The sequence below is a fragment of the Ursus maritimus genome, unplaced genomic scaffold, assembly GCF_017311325.1.
Source record: "Ursus maritimus isolate PB19 unplaced genomic scaffold, ASM1731132v1 scaffold_4, whole genome shotgun sequence".
Lineage (NCBI taxonomy): Eukaryota > Metazoa > Chordata > Mammalia > Carnivora > Ursidae > Ursus > Ursus maritimus.
The window spans coordinates 13,062,926-13,070,775 of record NW_024426552.1 but is presented as its reverse complement, the minus strand read 5'-3'; positions in this window follow the sequence as shown (position 1 = coordinate 13,070,775).

Below are 7,850 nucleotides of genomic sequence, written 5' to 3'. Positions count from 1 at the left end.
CACAGAAATTACACAGTCCGAAGGGGCCTCTATCCTGCCAAGACTTTCGGCATCGATCTCCCTTCCGACATTCTAACGTATTCACAGGAAATATTATACAGATGGTGAGGGTCTTTCTTTTCTCTCTTTTTTTTTAATAATAATTTTTTATTATGTTATGTTAGTCACCATACAGCATATCCCTAGTTTTTTATGTAGTGTTCCATGATTCATTACTTGCGTATAACACCCAGTGCACCATGCAATACGTGCCCTCCTTAATACCCATCACCAGCCTATCCCAATTCCCCACCCCCTCCCCTCTGAAGCCCTCAGTTTGTTTCCCAGAGCCCATAGTCTCTCATGATTCATTTCCCCTTCTTTAATCCCCCTTCATTCTTCTCTTTCTTCTCCTACCGATCTTCCTATTTCTTATGTTCCATAAATGAGTGAAACCATATGATAATTGTCTTTCTCTGCTTGACTTATTTCACTTAGCATTATCTCCTCCAGTCCTGTCCATGTTGCTGCGAATGTTGGGTAATCGTTCTTTTTGATGGCTGAGTAATATTCCATTGTATATATGGACCACATCTTCTTAATCCAGTCATCTGTTGAAGGGCATCTCAGCTCCTTCCACAATTTAGCTATTGTGGACAATGCTGCTATGAACATTGGGGTGCATATGGCTCTTCTCTTCACTACGTCTGTATCTTTGGGGTAAATACCCAGTAGTGCAATGGCTGGATCATAGGGTAGCTCAATTTTTAACTTTTTAAGGGACCCCACACTGTTTTCCAAAGTGGCTGTACCAACTTGCATTCCCACCAACAGTGTAAGAGAGATCCCCTTTCTCCACATCCTCTCCAACATTTGTCGTTTCCTGCCTTGTCAATTTTTGCCATTCTAACTGGAGTAAGGTGGTATTTCAATGTGGTTTTGATTTGAATTTCCCTGATGGCTAATGATTTTGAACATTTTTTCATGTGTCTGTTAGCCATTTGTATGTCTTCATTGGAAAAGTGTCTGTTCATATCTTCTGCCCATTTTTTGATTTGATTATTTGTTTCTCATGTATTGAGTTTGAGAAGTTCTTTGTAGATCTTGGATACTAATCTTTTATCTGGAGTGTCATTTGCAAATATCTTCACCCATTCCATGGGCTGCCTCTTAGTTTTTTTGACTGTTTCCTTGGCTGTGCAGAAGCTTTTTATCTTGACGAAGTCCCGCAAGTTCATTTTTTCTTTTGTTTCTCTTGCCTTTGGAGATAGGTCATGAAAATGTTGCTGTGGCCGATGTCAAAGAGGTTGCAGCCTATGTTCTCCTCTAGGATTTTGATGGATTCCTGTCTCACATCAAGGTCTTTCATCCATTTGGAGTTTATCTTTGTGTATGGTGTGAGAGAGTGGTCAAGTATCATTCTTTTGTATGTAGCTGTCCAATTTTCCCAGCACCATTTACTGAAGAGACTTTTTCCCACTGGATGTTTTTTCCTGCTTTATCAAAGATTAGTTGCCCAAAGAGCCGAGGGTCCATTTCCGGGTTCTCTATTCTGTTCCCTTGGTCTATGTGTCTGTTTTTGTGCCAGTACCATGCTGTCTTTGTGATCACAGCTTTGCAGTATAGCTTGAAATAAGGTAACATGATGTCCCCAGCTTTGTTTTTCCTTTTCAACAATTCCTTGGCAATTCGGGGCCTTTTCTGGTTCCACACAAATTTAAGGGCTGTTTGTTTCCTGATTAAAACACTTCAAAGTATAGGGATAAGGGGGACATTCTACAATTTCATAAAAACCATCTATGAAAAGCCTGCAGCGAATATCATTCTCAATGGGGAAAACCTGAAAGCCTTTCCCTTAAGATCAGGAACACGACAAGGATGCTCACTCTCGCCACTATTATTCAACATAGTACTAGAAGTCCTTGCAACAGCAATCAGGCAACAAAAAGGTATAAAAGGTATCCAAATTGGCAAAGAAGAAGTCAAACTGTCTCTATTCGCAGAGGACATGATACTCTATATGGAAAACCCAAAAGACTCCACCCCCAAACTACTAGAAGTTATAGAGCAATTCAGTAATGTGGCGGGATACAAAATCAATGCTCAGGAATCAGTTGCATTTCTATACATGAACATGAACAAAGAGAAATTAGGGAATCCATTCCATTTACAATAGCACCAAAAATCATATGTTATCTTGGAATTAACTTAACCAGAGACGTAAAGGATCTATATTCTAGAAACTACAAATCACTCTTGAAAGACATTGAAAAAGACACAAAAGGATGGAAAAATATTCCATGCTCATGGATCGGAAGAATAAATAGTTAAAATGTCTATGCTACCCAGAGCAATCTACACTTTCAATGCCATCCTGATCAAAATACCAATGACATTTTTCTTTTCTCTTTTTTAAATAAGAGAAAATAAGAAAAGATGGTGTAGCTATGAAAAATCCCCTCTGTCATCAGAGCCACGTCACAGTTCTCTGGGAAAATGTCACGGGGAATAAACAGCTGCAGTCCCATGGCAACATTCAACTGAACAATGCTCGGGGCTGAAAGATGTTCCTTGGTTAGAAAGTCGTGCCTACAAAGGGATACCATCCACCGAGTTACTCACTGTTAATTATGGATAATAAAGTCAGTCCACAGCCAGGGGAAATGAGTCTGAATCACATTAGCCTTTCTGCTTCCTTGGAGTTTTGCAAGGACTGACCAATGTCCTCACAGAGTGAAATGAATGAGCCCGTGTGTCACAGAGAGGACTCAGGGGCATACTAGTCACCTTACGAAGCTTTTAACCTGGAAGAAAGCGTTTTCTTCTTTTTAAAGATTTATTTATTTATTTGAGAGAGTGAGAAAGAGCGTGCAAGTGGGGGGAGGGGCAGAAGGAGAGGGAGAAGCAGACTCCCCACTGAGCAGGGAGCCCCCATGTGGGGCTCCATCCCAGGACCCTGGGATCATGACCTGAGTTGAAGGCAGATGCTTCACCGACTGAGCCACTCAGGATATGCATCCTTGCATATTTTAAAAAGAAATCAATGTTTTCTCCCAGATTCTGGATGCACATTTGTTCTCTAGGAAGTGGTGGCCGGCACATATGATCACAGTCACCTGACTGAGATGGCTCAGTGTGGAGCAAAGGGCTGGGGTTCCCATCCTGGCTGTCTCGCCCTGTACCAGGGAGGACAAGGCCAGGAACTTGTCCCTCAGTTTCCCTGCTTGGACAATTAGGTGGCTGATTTCTGGGACACTCTCTAACGCAGCTCGAACAAAGAGGACCAGGATGTTGTGGTCAGTTGTGGACTCCAGGGGGCAGAAAAGGAAGTCAGAAAGAGTGACCAAAGTCACCGCTTCTTTGCGTAATATATCTGGGCCTTCTCAGAAACTTCCATTTGGAACTTTCCTTTGGAAGTCCCATCTCTAGTCCATAGCGTCTGGGGAGCAGGTCCAGAAACCGAGTCCTAGGATTGAAAGCCAGAAACAAGAAAAAAGGATCCAAGAGTTTATCCTTTAAATACCAAATCCTTGATTAGACCTCCTTCCACCACCTGTTCTTTCTTTATCTGAACAGAGCGGCGGTAGTGAGGGCCCATGCGCCCGCCGCAGTGCTTGTCTGGCCTGTCTGGCGGTGTCCATGCTGCGCGCTGAGAGGGCAGCTTATCAGGAGCTCAGAGGGATAAACGCTATCCCAGGCGATTGAATTAAGATTGGAAAATATCTTGACAGGCTGGAATAATGGATGAAATCTAACATTTGAAATTTAATCAGGGTAAATGTAACGTCTGGCCCACAGGTTCAGAATACCAAGTGCACAAAAACAGCTGATCTCATGAAAAAGGCCTAGAATGTTCAGTTCACTACAAGCTCAGTCTGCACCCAAACCGTCAACAGGATGATTCCCCGCATCCCCCGCCCCTCTCCTTCCCCTCACGGAAGCTGTCTCAGTGTGGGCTTTGCTGAAGGGGCGCCTGGGGAGCAGGGGAGGGGGGCTCAGGCAGTTAAGGTTCTGACTCTTGATCCCAGCTCGGGTCATGGTCTCAGGATCATGAGTTCAAGCCCCATGTTGGGCTCCATGCTGGGCGTGGAGCCTACTTAAAATAAACAAATAAATAAAGTTCATCAAAGCAAGAGAAGAAAACTCTGCACCATCCTCGGCTCTGTGCTGTTAACCACATCTGTGTCATCAGTGTGACTCAGTGATAGGAAGAGAAGCAGACGAGGCCGAGAGGGAAAGACAGACTCCAGGCAGGCAAGCTGTGACTATACGCTCACGAAGAAATGAGAACAGGGGAAATAATGTCTTAGTATTATTATTAACAGAGTTTTGACCCCATAACTCCCCTCCCCCAAAAGTTCCTGAGGATTGTTGCAGGTCCCCGGACCACAGTTCTGAAAACTACCACATTTTGGCTTCTCTGGCTTCAGGCATCTCATCTAAACAAAAGCAGGAAGCTGAGACGAGGTGAGCAGGCCACACTGTCTTCTTACCCAGAGAGGAAAAGCTTCCCTAGCAGGGTTGAGCGGCCTTCCTCTGTGGATCACTGGCCAGTCCTGTCGCAGGATCTCAACCAGCTGTGGTCCAATATGAAAGCAAAGACCAAAACCCAACAGAGGTGTTTTGAAGTTTGGAAGGAAACAAAGACAATCCAGAGAACGGAGTAACAAATTTTAAATGCATAATTACTTTCTTCAGAGAAGTAAGAGGGCAATATTGGGTCCCTAAAATAAGAACAATATACTATTAAAAATATTTTGCAGCTGAAATAAAAATTCAACCAATGGATTGAGAGATAAAATGGAGGAAATCTCCCAGAAAAAAAAATACAAAGCAAGTAAACAGAAGAGATAAGATAAAAAAAAAAAAAAAATAGAGGGTCCATACACAAGGTGTAATCAGCCGGATCAGATAAATTGCACAAAGAAGTGAGAAAACAGAAAATTACCATGGAAATAATTCAAGAAAATGCTCAAGAATTCGAGCATTCCAAGAATGGTTCAGCAATCGAGAGAACTGAGTTTCTGGGTTACAAGAGCCTACACTTGGCCAGCAGGAGGAAAACCTCGCAAGGCAGGTCCCAATGACACTTGGGGATTGTACAGATAGAGCAGAGAGAGAGAGGGACAGGGAGACAGGCAGAGAGAGACAGAGACAAATTCTGAGAGAGAGAGAAGTCATACACACAAAAAATTGGAGAGTTAAGTTGACTATGTGTAGAATGTTGGCTTGACAATAATTTGCCTTCAGAATTTTGAAGGGACTGTTTCGTTGTCTTCTTGCATCCCAATTTCTGTATGTGAGCTCTCTCTCTCTCTCAAATCACTCTCAAAAATCACTCTCAGTCTTTCTGTCTCTGTCTCTCAATCTCTCTCTCCATATATATAGCCTTTTGGTTCGTATTGGTTCTGTGTCTCCGAGTGCCATGTAATAAATTGGGTGGGCGGATTTCCATTACGACAGCGGAGAAGGGGAGGATAAAAAACTTCAGGAAGAGCAAAAACTTGTATAAGAAAGGAAACATAGCCGTGGTGGACTACTTGGCTTAGCAATGACTGATATTTTGGATAATCATAACAAGTAAACTCTGAAACATTGATTTAACCCCAAATCGTCATGTAACTATTGGAACGAGAAGAATACGAGGAGCAGTAAATGCTTTCAAGGTGCTAAATGGTCTTCTTGTACATTAGGACCCTGCTATAGACGGAATATTTGTGTTGCCCCGGTCGGTTTCTATCTATTTAAACGATTTCTCCCAGTACAAAAGGACAAGAGAAATAAGGCCCAAATTCATACGTCAAAATCCTAACCTTCAATGTGACAGATAGTATTAGGTGAGGCCTTCGAAAGACTCTGCCCTGGGGTGTCTGGGTGGCTCAGTCAGTTAAACATCTCACTTCAGCTCAGGTCATGATCTCGGGGACCTGGGGTCGAACCCTGGGTGGAGCTCTCTGCTCAGTGGGGAGTCTGTTTCTCCCTCTGACCTCCCCCCTGCTCATGCTCTCTCTCTCTCAAATAAATATAAAATCTTTTTTAAAAAAATAAAAAAAAAAAAGGAAGACTCTGCCGTCATGAAATGGAGTGAATGCTCTTATAAAAGAGACCCCAGTGAGCTCCCCTTCCCTTCTGTCATGTGAGGTTAGAGGGAGCCGTCCGTGAACCAAGAAGCAGGTCCTCACCAGACACTGAACCTCTTGAATTTCCCAGCTTCCAGAACCCTCTGAGTGCTTTAAGCCACCCAGTCTGTGGTATTCTGTTACAGCAACCCTCATGGACTAAGACAGGCCCAATAGACAACACACATACACTGAGAACTGGAGTACGCTAGAGCTTGAAGAATCCCTTGCAGTCCAAATCGCTTGATTGAATCATTCTGTACAATGAGAAATGGCCTCAGAGACAAGCCACAAAACGAGTCAATAGTGGAGTTGGGATCAAAACCAGGTCTCTCGACTCCCTTCCCAAACTGCCTCCTCAAACCGGGATGCCAGGTTGTACCCCTGGGGGTGGGGGCAACTTCTCATTGTATTTCATGAAGATACACAGTCGAGGGGACACCAATCGCTAAGGAATACAATGCAGTTGGCGCCTCCTGGAGTTGTGCAGTGGTCCTGTGCCCAAAGAGAGCATTCAAGCCATGTCCGGGCATAATCATAAGAGCTCTTTTTAAAAAAATTTGTACTTACTTATTATTTATGTATTTATTCATTTAAGTAATCACTATACCCAACGTGGGGCTCGAATGTATGACCCCCGAGATTAAGAGTCACGTGCCATTCCTACTGAGCCACCCAGGCACCCCATCAAGAGCTCATTTTTTGAGAGACTGACCCAAGTGGGTGATTTAGGCTGTGGCTGTGGAAACACAGTTTCTCCATTTGCAGCTACGGGACTCATGTGGACTCGACCCCCAGATTCTGGCCTCAGCTTAACTCTGCTCTCAGGACTTCATTCCACTCAGAAGGGTCTGAAAAGGAGCCTCGCGCCCCTGGGAGGTTGTGTGGCCAAGGATGCCACCAGGTTCCCCGAAGCAGCGTCTCCCTGTCCTGCTGCCATCTTCCTTGCTGCGACCAACTGCTTTTCTCAGACTCGTAATTCGGTGCTGTAGGAAGTGAACACAGCAGTCAGCTCAGGAGCCTCGCTGTTGCCATGGGTTACATGAATTCAAAACTAAGGATGGAACCAAAACAGGCCCTTAAATATCAGCCCTTGAGTGGGAAGCTAAAAGAAGCGCTCCGACACCTTGAAAGAAATCAGGCGACGTCACGACAAGGGGCAGATGCCGACGAGGAACACGGCAGCAGCCCGCTGGATGGTTGCTGCCCAGAGCTGCAATTTGTTAACAGCTGCTAAAAATATTCGCTCTCTGTGGTGTTTGCAAGTCGTGGCAAGACAAATTCCCAGAGAAAGAGCGTGAATGTCCGAGCTTCGGTCTTGCGCCGTCCACTGTTTAAATTTGGTGTCTTTTTTCGGCTTTTTTTATCCTAATGTTTCTCAGCCCATTTTAGCCAGTCTCATACCTGGAAACTTGTGAGGGCTCAGAAGGGGGGGAGAGACACCAGCCTCCCACCCCAGGCAGCCATCTGTCCACAGCGTCCCTGTTCACAGCTTCATTAGACACACATGGGTGCGCGCTTGCACACGCACGCGTGCACGCACACACACACCCATTCTGACACAGACTGCACGGGACTCGAGGAATGTGGGCTACCCCAGCGCTCTCAGGACTACCACTGAGACTGAGCCTCTACTTCATCATGAAGGATTTGGAGAACCTATAACATCTTCGGGCACTTTACTAAGGTTCTCCAAGTCATGATCCCCCTTTTTTTTTTAAATTCTGTTAAACTGCAGACCTTAACACATGA